The 23,236-nt window shown below is 48.7% G+C and overlaps 1 long non-coding RNA gene and 1 other non-coding gene across 2 annotated transcripts in view; both read right to left on the bottom strand.

Annotated features, from left to right (window-relative positions):
* Nucleotides 1-16,037: 16,037 nt before the first annotated feature.
* On the bottom strand, nucleotides 16,038-16,140 carry LOC118919070 (small nucleolar RNA U13). The gene has a single exon (XR_005027359.1). It is a non-coding gene; the product is annotated as a small nucleolar RNA U13 (small nucleolar RNA).
* Nucleotides 16,141-19,273: 3,133 nt separating this feature from the next.
* LOC118918381 (uncharacterized) overlaps nucleotides 19,274-23,236 on the bottom strand; it is a 74,669-nt gene continuing 70,706 nt past the window's right edge. Inside the window, exons 2-3 of the long non-coding RNA XR_005027127.2 lie at nucleotides 21,622-21,724; nucleotides 19,274-19,343 (exon numbers count right to left, since the gene is read on the bottom strand). This is a non-coding gene — a long non-coding RNA (uncharacterized LOC118918381). The remainder of the gene's footprint in view (nucleotides 19,344-21,621; nucleotides 21,725-23,236) is intronic.

The following is a 23,236-nucleotide window of genomic DNA, read 5'->3' as shown; positions in this document are numbered from 1 at the left end:
CAAGAGGGTCACTGCACAGGCCCAAGCCCTTTGTACCGGGCGGTCCCATCGTCAGCTAGAGGGTGCGAGGCACTGCACTGCAAGAGGTCATGGGCCCCTCTGAGAGACATGCCTGATTGCATAGGGGTGGATGTCTACAAACCCCTCTCCAAAAATAGGACATCAAATGTTTCTGGAGATCAGGTCTCTATCTCCACCTCAGCTGACAAGTTCCGCCCTGAGTTTCAACAAAACAAAAAAGGGGGAGATGTTGGTAGCCATACCTGCCGCACCTAAAAATGGCGCCCAGCTTGAGAAAAAGTTGTAGGCAAAACAAAGACTACTGGATAATCCCGCCACTTCCTGGCCGCATACCACATGCTAATTAGACCTTCACCTACTAGCCAATTGGCGTATCGTAACAGCTATGCTAATGAAGCATCACAGACAGCGCGCAATCAGCTTGGAGCATGAGAACTATATAGCTAGCCCAGTCTTTCCTTTTGGGTCCTTCCCCTGATGATTGTATCACAAAAGAGCTGAAGATTAAAGCTTTCTGCAGAAGAATCCTGCTGTTGTTGCGTGCTGTTCTTGCCGGCGAGGACGAGGCGCGCGACAGATGTCCACCCCCAAAATATATTCGGCGATAGGAGAAATGTACACAGAATACTCCTTTGGTGGTAAACACCCCATCCCCAATGGGATTTGGGCTTTCTTCACTCTAACTGCCTTACCCACATAGCCAGGAAAACACTCAGGGTTGCCATAAATCGAAGAACATTCAGCTCCTGTAACCACCAGCACCAGGACATATGGTATATTCACAAGGGACCAATGAATTACTAATTCTACATGTGGCCTCTGGTGCCCCCCCCCCCGTGTCCCCCAAGGTGGGGACCTTGACCCTCCTCTCAGTCGAACCATGACACCCAATCATCGTCCTGTGGGGGTGAGGGCCCAGGTGGAGCCCGAGTACTGTCCCTCAGGAAGTCTTGCAAGGATGCAGGCTGGACATGGGTCTTTGCCTCCGGCTTCTGTGTCCTGGACCTCATTGGCTGGAACTGCTGCTCTGGCTTTAATTGGTGCCACAGTTATAATAAGACCCTATCGGGCTGCCCATTGGGTTTTTCTTTCACTAACCCTGCTTTTATCAAATCAACCCACATCTGGGTCCTTGAGACCTTCACGGGGCCTTTTGCACCTCTCCTTTCAGTTGTGGCCTGTACTTCCTTCCAGGCTCTTATTGTTTCAACTTCCCCCAGATCTGCTAAAGTACGAGTAGCCTCACTTATGGGTTCCCCTATGTGGGGGGCAAGAATAGTCACTAGGGACCCAAAGAGAGATGGGGGAGCTGTATGCAGCACCAGATTTCTCATTCCTATGGTGAACAACTCCTCATCAGGGCCCAGGGGGTCCATATTATAGATTATATTTTTCATGCCCAATTCCCACAACATCTGTTGGAGCTCTGCATACATTTTCCAGCTAGTGGGTAAGTATGGTAAATCACCCTGATTAGGCCACACTGCCCTGACGGCTGCTGTCAGCCAATCCAGAAGCACCCGATTCCCTGAGGTGTGACGGGCACTTTGTAACTGCTGCAGTGGAGAGAAGGATGAGTCGTCAGGGAAGCCATTCTACTCATTTCAGAACCGGACATAACAATGTTTTCCAGACCCGTATCCCAGAGACGCAAAAGCCACGTAGGCAGAGGTTCCGATGGCTTCTGCCAATACTGGACGCCCATGTCCACCAGCTCATCCTGGGTACAGGGGTGGAGCATGGAGTGCTCCACAACCTGGGGAGGGGGCAGCTCCTCCCCCTCAGGAGCCCCCAGTTGTTGTGTTTTTACTTTCTTAATTAAAACCAGGCGGGCCTTTAATATACCGGAGGCTGGTGCCTCAGGCGGTGGCCTCAGCCACAGATCCCTTGGCCCCACCCCCTCACCCTCTCCGGCCACCTCCTCCACCATCTCTGGAACTGAAGGCACCGCTCTTGCCTCCCCCTCCCCCATGACCTTGAGCAAAGTGGACTTTCCTGCTGCCTGCCCCCACCCCTCTGTTGCTTAGGAATTTTCCAGAAGTGCGACCCATCCTTTCAATAATTGTCTCTCTTCCTTAAGGGTATCCCATACGTCACCACCCAGCTCCTCCAGGCAATGCTGAAGTGTGTTTCTCTCCTCCCGAAGTCTCTCTCTCTCCTCAATAACACTCTCCACTATCTGGACAAAAAGAGATCCTGCAATGCCAGCTGCTACACAGCCACTCAGGGCCCCTAAGCAGTCTTCTATCTGACAGAGGACTAATTCTGCAGCTTCCAGTGTCTCCACTCTTCTCCAGCTGTGGGGAAGGCCCCACCACTCTAGGAGGTGCTTTACCCTAGACCAATTCCCCACTAGGGGCTCCCCAGTTGGATGCCCCATGTATGCAGCATTCCGAATAAACCTGCACTCTCTACCACAGCAGCCACCGGGGCCTCCCCATCACCCCTAGAGGGAGCCCGCCCAAGGGTCACACCCATTTAGACAGATTTCAGGTTCAGAGGTCCTGCCTACTACCATCAGATATAAGTCCAGGGGAAAATCCTGGGGCAAAATACCTTTGAAACCGAAATCAGTCAAAGGGAGGAATAAAGTTTAAGAAATACGTTTATTTCTTCCAAGCAATCCTCCCTGTCTCTCTCTAGATCCGGGCTGCAGTAGAAGAGAGTTCCACCCAAACTCTCCATCCAGATAAACCCTTGAATGTCCTTGCAATTACCTATTGATATGTAGATGAACCACTTCTCTCTACCCTGAAACATCTATTGATATGCAGATGCACTAAAGCCAGGCGAGAGATTCTGGAAATACTGCAATTTTATCCACATAATCCAACTTATGTTTTTAAAAGAACACTCTGATTAGTATGTGGAAAGTAGACCAGAGGTCATGGTATGATGGTTTGAGGGAAAGACTAGAGGAAAAGCAGTTTTGGGCACAGGTAGGGATAAGAGTTGTGTTCATGTTAAATTTGAGATGCTGATTAGATTAGTTTCCTAGGGCTGCTGTGATAAATGACCACAAACTGGTAACTTAAAACAAAAGAAATTTATCCTCTCACAGTTCTGGGGGCCAGAAGTTGGAAATCAAGGTGTTAGCAGGGTTGGTTCCCCTGGGTGCCCAAGGAAGAACCTGTTCTCTCTCCTAGCTTCTGGTGGTTACCAGCAATCCTTGGCTTATAGACATATCGCTCCAATCTCTGCCTTCATCTTCACATGGCATTCTTCCTGTGTGCCTCTTGTCTCTGTTTTCTCTTCTTCTTATAGGGCCAACAGTCATATTGGGTTTAGGGCCCACTCTAATCCATTATGACCATATCTTGATTTGATGATATCTGCAAAGACCCTATTTTCAAGTAAGGTCATATTCACAGATACAAGAGCTTAAGATTTCAACACATCTTTTTGGGAGACAGTTCAACCAGTAACAGACATCAAAGGGGATGTCAAATAGGCTGATAGTATACAAGGTAAAGTTCAGAGGAGAGTTTGGAGATATTAATTTGGTATTCATAGGAAAACAGCCATGGGACTAGATGTAAATAAAGAATAGAAGAGGTGGTAAACTGAACTCTGGGACTGTCCAGTATATCGTAGTTCATGTAGGAGAAGAAGTGGTCAGGGAGGCAGAAAGCCAGGAGGGTACAATGCCCTAGATGCCAGGAGGAGGTCACGTTCCAAGACGGAAGTCGCAACCAGCCTAGTTGAGAACCCAGCAGCATGCTGATCACTGGTGACCCTGACACGACTGATTCCAGCCGAGTGGTGGGGCTGGAAGCCCACAAAGAGGAGCCACAGAGAGAATGTGAGGGAGAAAGTGGAGGGAGATGGCAACTATATACAACGTTCTCAAGATGTTTTGCCATGAAACATAATAGAAAAATTAGGTGGCAATAGAAGGGAATGTGAGGTCATAGGAGGGATGTTTATTTATGTTTTAAAGCTAGACTATACTAGACAATGTTTCTATGACACTGAGGGTGTTCTGGGGTTGCAGATGGCCACTGACGGGAGCAGGGCCACTCATCCCCTTCTAAAGGGGAAAGGCAAGTCACGTGAGTGGACATACGTAGGTGCGTAGAAGTAGTGGTAGGGGAGTATAGGAGCCCTGCCTTGCTGCTTTTATCTTCCCCATGAGTCTTGAGGCAAGCTGAAAGTGAGGGTTGGCAAGAGTGAAAGACAGTTTGAAGAGACAAGAGAAGTCATGAAGTAGGAGTTCTGAAGATTGGGGAAGTGGACATATCAGAGAAGTACAGGAGTAATGCAGACAGTCAGTGTTCTCTAAGATTCCCCATTCATATTGGGACTCTGTCATACTGTCTAGACATCTTTCTACTGGGACTGCACCTCCTCTCAGGACATGGACCCTATTTAGGTCATATGCCTACCTCCGGTCCAAACACGGTATCCAGGGAATAAGATCCTGGGATTGGACAGACCTGGGTCACATGCCTACCCTGTGACTACAGGGACTAGTGTTATGACCGGCAGCCCCAGCAGAGCCACTTGGCCTAAGGGAGTGGTCGTTCGCCAAAGAAAACAGGGATATTAGATAGACAAATGGCAACAGACGTCTGCTCTCCCCAGCTGCTCTCATGGGGTTGTTGTGAGGCCCAGTGAGACAGTGTCTGTGAAACTGTACAGAGGATTGCATAGCGCCACACAAGGTAAGGGATTATTACAGTAGCACATAGTGAATGATGGATTTATTCGTTCACTCAGTAAACAGTTACTGGTCCTGTAAGTAAGGCTTTACGCTAGGCTCATGAAGGAGGAGAGAGAGGCCCTAAGTCAGATGCGATCCTCCCCATGAAGGGTCGTGCTGTTTAGTAAAGCTGTGTAAGTCAGCTTTTGCCAGGTTATGCTGCGAAAACAAACCATCTCAAAACTTTGTGGTTTATACCAGCAAAGGTTATTTCTTGCTTATCAGCTTCAGAGACTCTGGCTCTGCTCTGCCAGTCTTCTTCATTTCAGCACATGCCATTCTTGCGGCAGACGGTAAAGATACTGTGATGGCTCCTAAAGCTTCTGCTTTGATCACTTCGTTTCATTTGATTGGCCAAAGCAAATCACATGACCAAACTCAATAACAACACGTTATGTTATCCTCTTCCATGGGGAGGTACTGAAAAGTCACATGGCAATATGTGGCGATTTATAATACTTTTACAAAGAGGAGAAATGAATAAATGGGGAAATAATAAAATCATCGCAAGGGGTAGAAGTACGTGAATGCTCATTATACAACAGAAAGTGATCAGAGTCCTATGATCCACAGCCTTAGAAGTTCAAAGGGGAGAGCAATCCTCTCCAGTTGGGGAAATCAGAGGAGGTGGCTTTGGGCTGGGTCTTGATAAGTGTAGAAGAAGGCAGGGCATTCGGACAGAGGAACAGTGTGAGAAAGCCATAGAAGAGGGTAAGTAAGATGCTTACATAGGGAATGGTGAATGGTTTAGTTAGTCTAAAGCAGAGAAATTAGGGGAATTTAATGGAAAGATGGTAAAATAATTATGTCTGTCGGCCTCAGAGAGCATACAGAGGCTCTCATTCCCACCCCATCCATCTGCCTGCCTGGGCAGGGGTTCCTAGACTCGGGAAGTACCTACAATTGCTGGTAAATGAATCCCGAGCAGGCCAGGCTCCTCTGCCCCTCTCAGCTTGCTCAGGCCCATGTCCCCGCCTCCCTTTCACGCCTCTTTCAGTTCTGTTCGTAATTGTACTCCTAATGTTCTTACAAAGGTTTCTATGGATTTTCTGTTTGTTATCTCTGCACCAGCCAGCCTCTGGTATCCAGAGGATACTCCCAAACTAGATGTTAAAAACCAAAATAGAGGTCTTCCCAGAGGGATGGACAAGATGGCCTGGGAGAGCACCTATCCTTGCAAAGAAAGTCTTCACCCTGCAGGCTTCCCTCTTCCACCGCAGCAGTAAAGTGAGTTTATGTTTTGTTTTATTTAGAGTAAGGTCCCATAATTTATTTTGTTCATATCATAAAAGAAAAGTATAATGGTTCTTTATAGTTGTATGCATTACAGTATGAATTTCATTGTCTTTTTGGATTCAGCTTATTATTATAGCAATGACTTGGGCTAAATGTTTATGTAACAGAAACTTTCTGCTGCTTCTTATGTGATAAGAAAGTGATCAGTAAAATTAATTTTATAACAGTCTTGTTTGTTCTCTTTGTAGTTATCAAACGCAGTACACAAATGGAAAAGGCTTTGTGAGAGAGAGCCCTTGCTTATTGGAATTAATGAGATGCCCACATTGTGGGCATGTGGTCTAATTGATACTGGCCCTGGGCAGGTTTGCACTTTTAATCATTAGTGCCCTGCAGCCTGCTGGAAGCATGGAAAGAAACAGGCTGACTAGGAGATGCCAGAAGACAGGGGCAGCCAGAGGGAGGCCACCCACCTGCCTGGAGGCACAAGTGGAGCTCAGGGCCCTGTAGCTGGGCACAAACGTTGGTGGTCCTGAGTCACAGGAGGCAGGGAGATCTCTCCCCTGGTAACCTCCAATGTCAAATATCTCAGTAGATGCTAGGGCACATCTCAGGGCTGAGGGGAGATGTGCCTATCACTCATTCCATCAATCATTCACTCAAAAATGCTTATTAATCTGTGCCAGGCACTGGATACAGTAGTAACAAGACAGTCTGCTCTTTCAGAGTTTCATTTTAGTCTGGGAAGCAGACAGTAAACAAGTTAAGGAATAAATCAGCAGGATAAGGTCAGTTAGTAATAAGTGCTAGAAGGCAATACAAGGATGATGTGATAATGGTACCTGGGTGTGGGGCAGGCTCACTCTAGACTTCTGGTCAGAGAAGGCTGCTCTGCAAAGTTGACATTTATGTTGAGATTGGAGGCATGGGAAGGAGTCAGTTTTGCAAAGTGCTGGGGGAAAAGTGTTCTAAGCATGGCAACAACAGGTGCAAAGGCCCCCAGGCAGGAAGAGGTTGCAATTATTTGAGGAACAGAAAGAAAAGTGTGGCTAAAGCATAGTCAGCAAGAGGCAGAATGATTAGACTTCAGGTTGGAGAGTCAAATAATGTTTAGGTTATATAAAGTTTTGTAAAGCCAGGTGTATTAGTCAAAAGATACTCAGGGAAAATCAGAAATCACCTAGATATTTCCAGCAGGAGGAATTTAATTTGAGAAACTGGTAACGAACATGTTGGAAGGGCTGGAGAGCAAAAAAAAAAAAAAAAAGGGAGATGAAGTTATACAAAGATGAGTAATTACAGGACTTCACTATCAGCCCTGAGGCTGAAAGAGCCAGATAGGAAATGGTAGCAACCACAGTTGAAAATGCAGTGCGTCTGAGGCTGCTGTGTGAGAACTGAACTATGGGAGCAAGAACCCAACAGCAATCAGTGTGGCCATTGCTAGATCTCTCACTCCTGCCTTCCAGTCTCCTGCCAGTGGCCTCTTTCGGCAGAACCTCACAGGAAGCCAGCCATTGAGGTAGTGTAGGAAAGGTGGACCATAGGCTCCCAGGTCTAGGGCATACAGTACAGAGGGCAGTGTGAAACTGGATGATAGCCCTCGTCAGGACATTAGGATGAAGGATCTGTGTGTCATCCTACAGGTCTTCCTCCATGAGCCCTGCATTCAGTATGCAGAAATGACTGCAGGGGCGATTTGATCACCTCACTTCACATCTATAAAATGTGAATAACAATAGCCATGAGTTTGCGATGAGAATTCTGGGAGCTAATATATGTAAAATACTTAGCACAGTGCCTGGCACTTAGTAATGTCTCAATAAATGTTAGCTATGTGTGAAGCTATACTGCAAGTACAGCCAACATCATGTGGTGGATATCCAGCCTTTTTGATGAGATAAAGGAGGTTGAGCACTTGGATGTTTGGGAACCAATGGTGTTAGGAGAGCTCAGTTTAGACAAATTGACAGGATCAGAGAATCTTCATTTCCAGTGTGCTCCCACAGGGCTCACATGAAAGCTTTGCAGGCTCTGCTTGAGCCTAACTGGGACATCTAGAATACATGGAGAATGACGGAGGTTGAAGGAGTCTGGTGGGGGAGTTGGATGTTAGAAAGACAGTGAACATTTTTCTAGTTATCTATTGCTATGTAGCAAAACACTTGAAAGCTTAGAGCTTATGCAATCATTTTCATGTATATGACTCTCTTGATCAAGAATTTGGATGGAGTATGCATAGGCTGGCTTGTTTCTATTACACAGGCTGGGGCCTTGGCAGGTAAGATTAGAAGGATGTGGGTCTCTCAACAGCTGGGGACTGGAATCATCAAAGGCTCATTCATTCACATTTCTGGTGCCTGGGCTGGACTGACTTGAAGATTAGGACTGGAAGCCAAAGTGCCTACATGTAGCCTGGCTAGGAGGCTTGGCTTCCTCATTATATGGCAGCCACAGGGTAGTCAGACTTCCCATGTGGTGACTCAGGGCCCGATCATGAGTTTCTCAGCTAACAATGTAGATGTTGTATCACCTTTTAAGACCCGGCCTCAGAAGTTTCTCAGCACCACTTCTGACCACTTCTGCAACCTATCGGTCTATAATCTATGAGGGAATCACAAGCCCACTGGACTCAGGGGGAAGGGAAGTATACTCCGCCTCTTGATAGGGGAACGACAAAGTTCTAGAAGAGCATGTTGGGGTGGAGATATGATTGTGGCCATTTTGGGAAATAGAATGTGCCGGAGGCCTGCAGGTTAGAACCCATACTTCCCATGGGCTGGGACCTTGCCAGTCATCCTAGGAAGACAAGGTCTGAGGCCCTTGAGCAAGCATCCAAAGGCACACGCCCCTCTCTGTCCCTGTCCCAGTCTGCAGAGGTAGCCTCCCCAAAACCCAGAAAGGGAGGAGATCTGTGGCCCAGACTAAGTCCTCAGAGAGTCCCCTGGTGAACAGTCAGGGAACATATATCACATTAGAGAGCAAGGGAGCTAGAAACGGCAAGGGAGTCTCATCACACCTGACGCAGGAGAGAGACGATGCTGGTGATGGTAAGATACTTACTGAGTGCCTATTTGGGAGCAGGCATTTAAATATAGCTTTTTCATTTAAGCCTCCAAAAGGAAGTGTAGAGCCTTAAATGCACATCTTTGAAAAGAAAAAAGATTGAAAATTAATGAGCTAAGGATCTATCTTAATAAGGAAAAAACACAGCAAAATAAACTCAAAGGATGCAGAAGGAAGGAAGTAGCAAGATGAAGGACAGAATTGAAGAAATAGAAACCAAATACACAACAGGGACAACCAGTCAAGCCACATCTCCGATGATACTGATAAAGAAAAAGTTGAGAAAGACAAAAATAAACAATGTCAGGAATAAAAAGGAAGATATTATAGATGCTTCAGGTATGAGAAAGAAAATAAGAGGATACTGTGAAAAATTTTATACCAATAAAACTGAAGATATATGTGAAGTAGACAAATTGCTTGAAATATACAACTTACTAATGTTGACTCAACCTGAAATAGGAAATCTGAATAATCCTACAACCATTAAAGAAGTTGAATTAGAAGTCGAAAATCTTCCCATGAAGAAAACCTAGGCTTCACTGGTGAGTCCTAATTCTTTAAACATTCCATGAGGGAATTAAGATTCCCTTCCTGAGATGAGGAAACTGGAACTCCAAGAGTTCAAGAAACTTGCCTAACAGCCCAAAGCTAGTAAATATCAAAGCCAGATTTTGAACCCTCGCTGACCTGGCTTCAAAGCCACGGAGTTTAGTCATTACTCTTCCTAACCTCCCCTACAAATGTTATAATTAGCAGCATAGGTGTGAAGGTGAAAGGACAAGATCCTGATGCAAAAAATGTAAAAACAGATACCAGATTTACAGAGATGGAAAGCAAAACTCTTCCTGCTTAGGGAAACCCTAGCAAGGAGGCATCTGACTATGTCCAACACAGAGGAGGACCCTGGAGGTCACCCCCGGGACCTCACCCCACCGCACTTCAAGACTTATTCACATGCTACCACTGCTTCTTCACATTTTCTGCTGTATATCATTCTCATTAATGTTTTCCAACCTTGAAAAATATATGGCTTCCTAAAAATACAGACCTCAGTTTGAGAAAACTGCATTAAAAAGTTAAATACTGGCACTCTAGGTGATCACTAGAGCGCTGAAATTTTTAAGACAGCTATCACAGTCGTCTAGACCACCTAGAGTATGCTTTTGTTAATAGTCATTTTTAAGATTTTTCACTAAAATAAAAACTAAAAATTTAAATATTTGCATAGCAAACTTTGTGGTCTCTGAAGATAGATTTTCTCTTTATACAGGCAAGAACTGTTCCTTAATATAATAGAGGATTTCATTATCTCTCTAAATCAAAATGAAGTCCAGCCTAAAATCTGTGGAACACTAGAGTATTGTTCCATCTCTTCACTTCCTCCTAAGTGATAGGATTATACATCCACATTCTTTGCCAGGTAAATTTGCAGGTCTCTCCTGTGGGCAGAGTGTATTTCTCTAGCCCTTAACTCTGGGCTTGGCCATATGACTTGTTTTGACCAGTGGTATTTTAGCAGACTTGACATAAGCAGAGGCTTAAAATGGGCTTAAGATGCACTGAGGTTATTACTCGTGTGCTTCTTCCGTCTCCACAAGATAAACATTCCCTGGCTCACTTGTTAGTCCTGGAAGGAGGATGAGAGACACATTGAGCAAAGGCAAACTACCCCAGCCAGAGCCAGCCTGCAAGCAACTAGCCCCCAGTTAGTCCCCAGATACGTGAGCTGAATTGATGGTTACTGGCGCGTGTACTGAAATTTGGTGATTGTTATACAGCATTCTTTTGGCCATAATTTATTGATATAAGCCCCTTCTTACCAAGATTACCAGGTTCTCAGCTGATGCCAGTTTCCACAGCTATACCCTCTGCCTGGGCTGTGAACTACATCTAAAGGTAGGGGTTCTGGGGCAGCTCCATTCGCCCAGTGACACGTCCAGCCATTGTCACCTTTAGCACAGCTTCCCAAACTGCAGTCCTTTGTGCTCGGCCCTCACAGTCACTCGTGGCCCTCACTGATTGACTGGTTTTGATTCTCAGATTCATAACCTTGGGCAACTCATTTAATTTTTCTTTGCCTTGCCTGTAAAAGGGAAACAATAAAGGAATTTACTTCATAGAGTTCTTGTAAGAAATAAGTGAATACATATAAAGTGCTACCACAGTGCCTATTACAAAATAATTGTGGAAAAAAAGTGCTGGCTGTTTCTATCATGTATTTGTTCACCCAAGTATTCTTCCTCCTAGGTCCTCCCCATCTCAGAGAACCTGAATTTACATGTGTTCACGTCTCTGCTCTGATGGAATTCATACTTTCCTTCCCTTTCTGGTCTTGGGAGTTCAACTAACTGTCCTAGACTGGGCCCATCCCTCCTCAATCTGGGATGTATTGAACTTCCAATCCTAACCTCTGCTAAGAAAGCCTGTGTGAAAGTTGTTTTCTGGGTAACCTGCTGCTTGCAGCTTTTCCTTTCTTCTTGGAAACACATAAATCCTCATGGGGTCAAGGAAGTCCAAACCTTAAGGACACAAAGTTTGGCTGTCCCCCGAGGAGGGGTGGAATGCCTTTCATTCCTTTGAGGTGAGCCTGCAGCTGAGAAAAACTAGGTGAGGTTATTTTCTTAATCGGTCATGCTGCTACATTCATTGCTCAATAGATCTGCACTACTAGACTGAATTTTTTGGCTTGTTTTATTTACTCTGTACCTCCAGAGTAGCACAGAACCCACACTTAGTAGGGGTTTGATAAGTGTTGGATAAATGAATGCATGAAAAATATGGGTTATAGGACCAAGACAATTTCCAAAGGAGGGGTGGAGAAATAAACGTGAGCACCCACTGTGTGCACAGACTCATGTTCAACACTGAGGCCCATACAGGAAAGGCACCAAGACCCCTGGAGCCCCTGTTCAGTCCTCAAAGACTTAAATCTATAAAGGAAATAAAGCTCAGCCACGTGGATCACTTGCTCTGTCCCACAACAGACAGAACCCCCTGAAGTACTTGGTTCAGAAGCTGCTGTGGGCTTGACGGTGCACAGGAGGCTCAGGAAAGAAGAGGCAGGATGTGGCTTAAGGTATGAAGGTCTGGCTCAGACACTCAGCAGAGGCCACCGGCGTACCAGGTGTCCAAGGACATCACGAGCGAAGGCACACTGCAGGAATGACTTTGCTATTTGTGGAAAAGAACAAGGAGACCAGACCGACCTCGCTAGAGGACTTGCGATAGGGAGTCATGGGAGATAAGCTTGGCTATTTCAGGCCGTGACCTGAGTGTGGACATCTGGAAGTCAGGCTGGGATTGGGTCCTGATGAGTCGGGCAGCAGCGAAGGGCTCCCGAGATGAGGACCAGTACCAGGAGCTCTCACTCCAGGACAGATGAGACCCGAATCCAAGCCAGAGCTCAGGTCCGCTCACCAGAGGGGCAGGCTCCTCTAAGAAAGGGAAATTGATCTCGGTGAGGATGCCTAGTTGCAAGCAACAGAAAAACTCTAGCTAACAACATAAACAAAAAATGATTACACTAGAAAGAAATGGGGGTGTGTAGCTCTTGGTGGGGAGCGGTGTTCCCGGCCCAGAGCAAATAAACTGGTGTGATCAAAATCGGTCTAAGCAAAGGCTGGACTGCGAGAAACCCTTTCACTGCTCACAGCGAGTCCCGGCTCTGTTCGTTCCCTCCGGCTGCCACTCTCACCCTGTGTCCCTCTAGCCAGGCGCCCACTTGCTTCCCCAGCTGCCCTTCCCGGGAGAGACTCAGCAGGCAGGCCCCCGACATCAGGGACATGAGAGGGGAGGAGGGAACAGTGTTTCTCCGAGACTTCCCCAGAGGCTGAGAAGCTGCAGCGGTGCATGTAAATGCACAAAGGCCAGGCAGGAGATGCTGGAAATACTGCAATTTACCCCACCGGGTGACTCACAGAATCAAGGAAAATACTAAAGAAGCTGTCCCAGGAAGATGAGGAACCCGCAGAGGGAAATCAGAGGAACTGAAGCTAGGAATAATCTCTTCATGGTGCTGCCTTGGGGATAATTGAATTCCATTTCCATGTCATTCCATTCAAGATTCAGGGAGAAAGACCATCTGAGTGGCCTAGCTTGGGTCATATGCTAATCCTCTGGCCAAGGAACGGAGGGAGTCTACATTAACACGTCACCCAGATTATAACTGCTGAGGCAGTGTCCCCAGCCCAACTCCCAAAGCAGCTAGGTAGGCCAAAACAGACAGTAGTTACCTATTACCAGGTGTGTGTGCTGGGAAAACCTAGGGCCTAGCCGGCCTTGGAGGCAGGGAAGGGAGAAAGTATGGAACAGTTACCCGAACTGGTATATAAATGATGGCAAATTTTGTCACAGGATGCCCAGATATCTAGTAAATATTATTTCTGGGTATGTCGGTAAGGGTGTTTCTAGAGAAGATTAGCACTTGAATTGGTGGACTGAGCAAAGCAGATTGCCTGCCCCAATGTTCGTAGGCATGTTTAACCACATTCCAGCCATCCCATAGCCCAGTCAAACTGGCAAAATTACCTAATCTTCTGAAGGCCGGAATGGAACCAAAAGGGGGAGGGAGGTTGGAATCTTTCTCTGCCTGACTGCATAGCTGAGCTGCCCACGAGAACGGGTCCCCTCCTCCTCAGCCCTGCTCTCAGCCTGTTCCCTGCTCTCTCCATGGACTCCTGCCAGCAGGGAAGCCAGGCCCCCCTTCATAATCCACCCCTAAACTTCAGATGTCTTCCACTCGCTTCCTCCTTTGCCCAGAGGTAATTCTTTATCCTGTCCTCCCAACCTTCAGAGTATGGTGCAGAGCAGGGAGGAAGACTGGGCCCCTTCTCCGAGCCTTACACCCCCATCCCAATCCTCGATGTTTTTAGGAAGCAGCAGGCAGGGGGAGGCCTGACTGAGACTGAAGACAAGACAGCAGCTCATTAAGGAAGCCGAGAACCAAGGAGGTGAGTGACGGTGTCAGCCGCAGAGCTCAGCATGAAGAGCGGTGAGCAACAGCACAGGACTGACTGTGGGAGCAAAGAGAGGATTCGGGGCCCAGAGCGGGCAGGGCTCTAACTCCTGCAGAATTCTCTCAGGACACAACAAAACCAGCCTGACCTTCTCCCTCCTGGGAGCTGTCATCTCAGAAAAGAGGAAAAGAGGACTACTCTGTCAGCTTGTGCGGGGTGAGCACCCACTACGTGCCAGGCAGGATCCCAGGCACACAGCAGAGTTGATCAAGGGCACCAAAGCCCTTGCCCTCATTAAACTCACATCCCAGTGAGTGTCATGCAGACTCGGTACACGTTCCATGTGTGTTTCAGTGTGTACATGGTACAGGCGAGTGCTAACTGACGCAGGCCTGCAGTGCTACTGTGCTTTCTGGGCCATCTCGTCCCTCCCCACGCCCACCTCTGCTCCGCCCAGCCCGACACCGATAGCCCCGGGCAGGCAGATGATTCCAACCCCCTTGAGCTGGTGGGCAGCTCGTTCTCATTTCTCAGTTAAGTTTAATTTTGCCAACAGCCAAAGGCAATGACAGCAGCTCTGGAAATCTGGCTGCAGGCACTCTGGCTGGGATAGGCAACCCAGAAATAATTGCCTCTGAGTGTTTTATTGGAATGCGCACGTGCTTCCTGCTGCTTACGGGGACTACTCCCTCCCAGGGCCGCTAGTTGATGTGAGGAATGAACCAGGCCTGTGAGGCTGGTCGGGGCTGCTTCAGGGAGGGGGTGCGGGTGGGTAGGCCTCGGGGCTGTACTTTGTCCATCCTCCTTCCTCCATAGCCCCGTTTTTCAAGCGGGAGTTTGGAAAGCACCCGCAGTCCTGCCTGTCATATGCGCCAGAGCCTCACCACCTTGTGGATGCAGTTTCCTTCCAGGTCTGCCTGGAAGCCCCCACTGCCCTGGAAGCCCCTTGCTGTGCTGGCTGAGGGTGGGTGGGGCCCTGAGACTCCAGCTCTGAAGGCTGCTTTGCCCTTGGAGTCTCCCCCTCATCACTGTCTCCAGTGCAAGATGCCTGCTTCTCCTTGGTCTGAATAGGGGAACAGGATGTTAGTGACGATGAGACCAGATTTTCCCAGGTGTGGAACCAGCCAGATGGATCCTAATGCTATTTCCTGGCTCAGTCCACTGGACCTGCAACTGCACCAAGATGGCCACCTCCTGTGTGGCTGCTGTCGGGGTGAGGAGAGTGTGCAGGCAGCGGGCAAGCGTGAAGGGGGAACGACTGCAGTGATGGGAGAGGTTTCACTTATCTGCCCCAAATCTGGTGGCATCTTCTCCAGGTCACTGAGACTATCTCCCTGCCTCCAGCCCTGCCAGGGCCTCCCAGGCTCCCTGGGGACCCCACCCCACATCCCTGACTTGGCTAGTTCAGTGGACAAGTGGAGAGAGGTTCCATCTCCACGCACTCACTTTAGCCCTGGGCCTTGGCTGAAATCCTCTGGGATTACATGCCTGTTGACTATATCCTCTCTAAAATGATCACCCTTCATTTAGATTATGGTACGGCCTTCAGGGACATGAGGGAATGGCTGCCAGGGTGGACGCAGGGACCCACAGCCCTGTTCAGCATTCCCTGGTGTGGGGCACAAAGACATCCACGTGCAGGTAACTCCTGCTGCTGGTGCCTGAAGCTCCAGTCCCCCAACAGGTCAGAGGGGCTGCACCATTCAATTCCTTCCCCATCTTGGCTCCTGGAAAACTCTACTCATTCTTCAAACTCCTGATCAAACATCACCTGTCCTTTAGAGGCTTCCCTGATCCCTTTTCAGGCAGAACTGATTACTCTCCTTCCACTCAGTATTTCACTCTGCAAGTGGCCTTGCCTCGAGCAAGTTACTGATTATTACATGACTTCTGTGAAATCAGGGTGACAGAGCCCTTTGCACAGGGTTAGTGAGGAATCAGAGATAATGTAGCTTTAAAACCTAGTATTGTTCCTGGCACATGAGCAGGGCTCGGAAAACGACAGCTCTCAGAGTGATGGTGGCAATGATCACACTTTTCTTCTTTTTTCTTCAAATCAGACAGGTAAGGTGCCGACATCCTAACAAGTTTTGAGGGAGGCACACATCATGCAAAGAACGAACACCCAATCATCGCATTCATGAACTACAAAAGGGTCAACGATCACACTTCTGCAGGGGTCTGTGTACACACAGCGCCTCTCATAGGCTGCGGGTTCCTTAAGGACAAGCGCCACAACTGAGTCACTGCTGTCCCACAGCTCCCTGACCGGCTCAGAGTGAGTACCCAATAAAGGGAAATAAATACCAGCATTATCATTAGGATACTTAAACAATACCATCTGGACTTTAGTGCATGTTTACCATGTGCCAGGCACAGTGCCAAGCAATTTACCAGGCCTACTCAATCTTCACAACAAGGTAAATGTTACCATCCCCATTTCACAGATGAGTAAGCTGAAGCTTCTCGAGGTTAGACAGTTTGCCAGAGGTCACGTAGGGAGGAGAGTGAGGGATGGAGGCAGTTTTTGAACCAGGTCGGTCTGACTCCGCAGTTTTCGAACGACTCCATACTTGACCGCTGAGCATGCTCGGCACTGCAGCCCAGTCCTCAGTCTAGCTGGCAACAGGAACTGGATTTGGTTTGCTTATGCAGCCCCTGATCCCCGCACAGACCCTGGCACGAAGGAGGCTCCCTGGTCAATGTTTCTTGGATTAGACGAGGAAAAAAGACAAAAGGAGAGGGAGAAAGGAGGTCAAGGGTAGATGAGGCCAGAAGGGGCTGGAGAGGGCTGCGCCCTGGCCCTCAAGTTCACATAACTTTTCCAGGACTCCTTGCCATTTCCACCATCCCAACTTCCAAGTGTGTTTGAAAGGGGTTCCCTTGGAAACAGACCGAAGCTCAGAAGAATGGGAACCGAGGGCTCAGGTGCTCCCTCCATCCCAGACAGGCCCTCCCCAGCCCTAGGACCCCTGGCCTGACTTGTAGGCCACAGAGAGAGGTTTGTGCTGCATGAGGGTACCAGCATTTGGGAGAAGAGGAAACACATGTAGACCACAGCACCTTTGTGCCTCCAGGGAGTCACCCTCCCCACCTCCCCGCCCCCACCTCCCTCCCCAACAACTCAACATTCAGGGCCTGACCTCATCGGCAGGGGCATGACCAAGGGATGACACCCTTGATGGGGGTGACTCTCCGCTGTGAGTGGGTGGAAGGTGTCTGCTTCTTGTCCTGTCAGCACACTGGGGTGGGGTGAGGCCTGCCTGCGCATTTGACCTCAGAGCCAGAGTCATGGGACTTTGACCAGCTAGCCTAGCCCGTCCTGTAAACCCCGCTGGTGCGAGGGAGGGAGAGGGAAATTTTAATTTACATGTATTCCCTCAATTCAGAGTCTGGACAGCTATTTTGACTGCTTCACTGGAATATTCTTTAATTCTGAGTTTCTTTTTCTCATTACGGCTTAAAAATTAAAATCCCTCTGCCTTGGGCAAGTGAAGGCAGAGTGAGGGGTGGCTGCCACTGCCACACATTTCTTATTTAAGTGAATTTGGAAACATCAACTGCTTTCTCTCAGGGCAGGTGACTGAGAGAAGAGGACGGGCAGGGGGCAGACATTAGCCTCCCTCCTTCCCGCGGCCTCGGCATTGAACCCCCATTGTTCCTGCAGCCCACCGACCCGGCCCAGTCACACACCTAGTAACACTGCGCTAGTAAAGCTCTTCCCCGTGCATCGTTTCCAGCCGATGCTCACAACGGCCCTGCAAGGCAGGCAGGCAGGTGTTCTTGTTCTTGTTTTTATGAATGAGGGAACTGAGGGCCCAGCGCATTTTACAGATGTGAGACAAGCCCGCGAAGCCCTTGGGCAGGGGTGGGGGTGGTCCAAGTCGTGGCCCTGCCCCTGCAGATCTCCTCTCTTCTGAGCAGACAGCTGGGCAGGGCTGTCTCTGCTCTTTGCCCCTGGAATACTGAGAGACTCACTCAGGAGTGTTGTGATCTACAGCAGCTCATCACACCTCCTGGAGCTTCAAATTCCTTCTGTTTAAAAGAGGGGTCGCCCTAAATTATGCCTACAGTCCCCTTGCGGCGGATGTGCCCAGAGCCATGGGGAAAGGAAGACCGTGTTCTCTGTTGTAGTTGCTCCATCTCAGGGATTCTGGTTCCCTGTCCTCGACTGCTTCTCTCTGTGTGGGAACACCTGGCTTTCTTTATCCTGCTCTTTTCTTTCTGCAGATCTCTCCCTGATTTGCTTGCAGAGTCTCACAGGGGTATGCGGTCCACGTGGGGTCTCCCACAGAGCTCCAGAACCTCCCCTCTGAGAGGGGCCTGGAGGAGGCTGGCTGGCTTCAAAGCCAATTTTTACCGAGCACGCGGGGAGGTGCCTGGGGCCTTCCAAGGTCTGGAACAGGTTCCTTTCACTGGAGGACACAGGGTCTAGGAATGCAAGCTGGGCTGCCTCTAAAGCAGCATTAGAAGTTGTGACTGACTGTCCTGTCCGAAAACAGCAGCACCAGTACCCTGCAGGGGACACAGGCTGTGGCGGGAAAAGGAGTTTCTTGTCCCACCTCTGCCCCTATCCCCAGCTCCCTTGAGGACCTAGTAGTTTGCCATGTTCTTCTATCCCTTTTGTGGGACTGGAGAGCCAAGGCCCCTAAGTACCATGTGACCCTAAACCTCTCCAACAACCTCATGTTTTTATGACAGCCACTCTCACCCTACCTCCTCCCTGGGGAGTGGGAGCTGAGGGCCTGACTGTTCATTCATCACCACCTCACCCCCAAGGGCCACAGAGGAAATTCCAAACCTGACCTGGGCCAGCAGGAGGGCATCTGGGCAACCAGGGGCTTCTGAGGCTGAGGGAAGGAAGTCAGTGCTCCCTGGGGTTGAAAGTTTAGGATTGCAACTCAAAACCCAACCTGAGGCTGTATCGCTGAGGCAGGGGAAAAGCAGGCGGCTCTAGAATCAAATTTCAGCTGCACCTCAAGCTGTGAAAGCTAGATGACCTCTGGAACCCCGGTTCCCCCTTTGCTTTCCAAAGGGGTGATGATTATCCCACAGTGTTGTTGCAGGACTGAAGGAAATAATGTACATAAGACACTTACCAAGGCCTCCAGCATATATTAGGTACTCAGTAAAAGGTTCTGTTATTACTGATGCCAGCATTACTGTTGTGACGGGAGTTAGGAAGTGGAGATGAGAGACAGAGACGCAGCTGCAGCAAGCTGTCGGGGAGGAAGTCCCCAGAGGGCATCCACCAGAAGCTCTCCGCAGTCTCAAGAAAGCCCAGCCTTACCTCTTTGGTGCCATCTTGTTGACTCAGACATAGACCGGAAGGCTTGTTTCCTCGTGACGGCTCACTTACGCTGGGAACAAACCGCACGTTGGGACATTAGAGTCACAGAGACTGGGTAGCCGAGTCCCTCTCCATCAGATAAAGGGGCCCCTGTTCTTATTCCCGTCAGTGGCAAGGGATGACGCTAAGGCTGCACTGAGCGCGGGGGCCAGGCCAGAAGGAACAATGGCTGGGCAGGTGCCAAGGCCTTGGGAAAAACCCGAGGTCCCAAGAAAGAAACCAGAGCTGCCCCAGGGGGCACTGCCTCCCCCTTTGTACCTCTCCCTCTTTGTTCCACCCCCCTCCCCATTTCTAGCGCCCCTGCCCCCCCATCTCTGACAAGGAGGGTGGAATGACGCTGAGATAACACAGGGTAGGTGGTGATGTAGACATGGGGGCACCTCTCCCAGAGGAGGTAGTTTGAAGTGTTGAGATGATCCCTACATTGTTAAGTCCGGGGACCCAAATACGACTGGAGGGCCAGGAAAACGGAGTAGCGATTCCAAGATGCTGCCAGCTGTCAGTGTCACCTCACCCGTCTCTCTTTCCCAGTCCCAGCCCCCTGATTTTCCCTTCTCTTCTGACTCTCTTTCCCACTCTCTGTTCTCTGCCTCTTCCTCCTCTCCTTCTGCATAGGCTGGCTTTGCAAGTTTTCAGCTTCTGTTCCCAGACCCGCCTCTACGCAGACAGGAGGGTCTCTCTCTTTGCTTCTCGTGTTCCATCTCTTCCCTCTGATCGCCTCACCCAGAAGTAGGGATCCCAGCCTCCTCTGATAGAGGCTCAGAGGAGAGCTGCGTCCCTGGGCTGAGGCAGCTCGGGGACCTCTGGGGCACATGGGGCGCAGGGGCTGGGCTGCGGGGATGCGGGAAGCGTGAATCGGCTCGGGAGAGCATGGAGATGGCGCAGACAAATGAGATGCAGCGTTGGTTGGGCTCTGGATGACTCGCCACCTCAGAGGAGGGACCTGGGCGGGGGACGTCACTGCTGGAGCTGTTGCTGACGCTGACGCCAAGCCCAGTCCTACCCTAAGGCCTCTCCCGGCCTTGCTAGCTTTTCTTGGCCTTCCCATTAAGGGGCAGGTCTAGGGAAGCAAATTTCATCTCTAATGTCACTTAGAACACCAACGTGGTTTTCTTAGACTGACATCTGCCTTCCTACATCCTCACCTCTGGTCTCACCACTTGTCTTAATAGATGTCCTAATGTGCACATGAGCATTCGCTGTCTTACACGTGGGTGCATACTTTTTATATGTGTGTACAGCATATATGCACGTGTATACACACACACACACATACACAACTCCCACCTGCCATCTGTTTCCACCAGTCAGAGGAATAAACTGGGCTTCCAAACAGTGGGAGGGTACTCTAGGGAGCTGACTCGCTCTGGGGGTGGTACGAGGAAGAACTTCGGTGTGCTCTGGTCTGCTGGCACCTTAATGCCATGTGCCTCTGGACTTCAGGGACCACACATTTGAGCCAAAGTAAGCCCAGCATTTGGATAGGCATGTGTGTCCTTGAATTTGTGCATTTCCAACTTCATAATCACAGAGAAAATGAGAAGGAGTGAGGTTGGCAGGCGATACGTGGAGGAGGACAATTTAAGTAGGGCCAGAGTCTTTAAAAACTGACTCCAAGAGAAATGTCATCATCACCCCCCTCTGCCATCCACCCCCAAATTGAATGTATCTTTCCCTCTTCATACTAGGAAGAGTTGAAATCTCATTTGTTAACTTAAGTCCCAGGAATCCAGCTAAGCTGGGACAGAGGGAGGGTTCCATGTATGAATGTGAATATTAATGCCATGTAAACCACATGCAAATGAGTTGGAAGCAAAAATAAATAGCTTGTGGGTCTTGAAAATGAAAAAGAACAATTAGCCTGAGGTGAAGGCAGTGGAAGAGCCACAGCCTGTGTAATGGGGTGTCTTCCAGAGTCTGGGTGGAGGGTGACCCCACTCCAGTCGTCTGAGGATCCTGGCCTGTGACGTGGTAGGAATGGTTTGTCTGGGTCATAAGCAACCAGCTGACAAGTACTTGTCAGACGCCCACCTGACATGGTGGCAGGGGTGGATTTTCTATGAAGCTAATGAAGCTTAAGCTCCACGCTTCTCATTCGCACAGGCCCCTTCCAAAGCCTGATCTTGATTTTATGTTTATGATTTTGTATTCTCTTTCTTCAAGAGGGCTTCCCCAAATTGCACAAGCTTTGGGACCCCCAGAAACCTCTGCAATGAGGAGAATAAACTCTCTATTCTTAATTAATTAGGAGCCTCCTTTGAAATCATCTCTCTGTCAGAGATGCCCACCTGTCCACATGGCCTTGCATGTCCCTTCCTCTGGGTGGAAGAGCACCAGGTGCCCTCCAAGGCTGCTCCTGGCTCCAGGCCTCCACAGCCTTCTGCCTTGAGGCTGCTGGAGGAGGAGGATGAAGAGAGCTGGTTTGTTGTTAAAGGTGATACGGCCCTCTTGCCCAAACCCTGAGGACTTCAGAGAGCAAGGACCTGATGATAAAAATCATAGCTTACATTTGTAGAGACTTTGAGAGTTTCTAAAGGAATATGTCATTTGATCTTCACAACAACCTTGAGGCAGGGAGATGTATTATGGAGATTTGTTATAGACAAGGAAACTGAGGCTGAGAGAGATGAAATTACAATAATAGCTCACACTCCCAACACTGTTATAACAGCAGGGGATTATTTATTATTACTATTATTATTAAGGTATCATAGATGTACACTCTTATGAAGGTTTGAAGGTTTCACATGAAAACCATTGTGGTTACTACATTCACCCATATTATCAAGTCTCCCCAACACCCCATTAAAGTCACTGCCCATCAGTGTAGTAAGATGCCACAGAGTCACTATTTGCCTTCTCTGTGCTACACTGTCTTCCCCGTGACCCCCCTACACACACCATGTATACTAATAATAGTGCCCCTCAATCCCCTTCTCCCTCCCTCCCCACCCACCATACCCCAGCCCTCCCTTTTGGTAACCTCTAGTCCCTTCTTGGAGTCTGTGAGTCTGCTGCTGTTTTGTTCCTTCAGTTTTGCTTCATCATTATACTCCACATATGAGTGAAATCATTTGGTACTTGTCTTCTCCGCCTGGCTTATTTCACCAAGCATAATACCCTCTAGCTCCATCCATGTTGTTACAATGGTAGGATTTGTTTCTTTCTTATGGCTGAATAGTATTTCATTGTGTATATGTACCACATCTTTATCCATTCATCTACTGATGGACACTTAGGCTGCTCCCATATCTTGGCTACTGTACATAGTGCTGCGATAAACATAGGGGTGCTTATGTCTTTTTGAATCTGGGATCGTGTTTCCTTCAGGTAAATCTCTAGGAGAGGAATTCCCGGGTCAAATGGTAACAGCAGAGGATTATCATTGTACTCACTTAATCTGCACAATGACCTTATGAGGTAGGTACTATTATTATCTTTATTTTAACAATAGGGAAACTGTCGAGAGGTTAAGTAACTTGCCCTAGTCAGGCTAAAGACGGGTAGAGCCAAGATTCAAACTCAGGCAGTTTGGAGGCAGAGTCCATAATCTTAATCGGTTCACTACTTAATAACTTGTGCATGGTCACGGGTCAGAATTCAAATCTAGATCTGTCTGACCCCAGATGCTTTTCTCACCACTACTAAGCACTTACACCTCCCTAATGAACCAGAAAGTGCTAGCCACTTGAAGGGAGCCTGAAGAGAGAGACAAGGGGATTGGTGGAAAGGCAGAGTTGGTCAAGGACCCAGACATGGCTAGGGAAGGAAAAAAGGGTACCAGTGCTCCTCCCGGGTTGACAGTTCAGGGTGGGAGTTGAGCCAGCAATCACCAGCCTGCAAAGGGCCTGGAGAGACTTCTTCCCTCCGGGCCCTCAATAACCTGAAGCCTTTGACCATCTC

The sequence above is a fragment of the Manis pentadactyla genome, chromosome 13, assembly GCF_030020395.1.
Source record: "Manis pentadactyla isolate mManPen7 chromosome 13, mManPen7.hap1, whole genome shotgun sequence".
NCBI lineage: Eukaryota > Metazoa > Chordata > Mammalia > Pholidota > Manidae > Manis > Manis pentadactyla.
The sequence above is the reverse complement of the archived record's forward strand: the minus strand, read 5'-3'. Positions and strand labels throughout refer to the sequence as shown.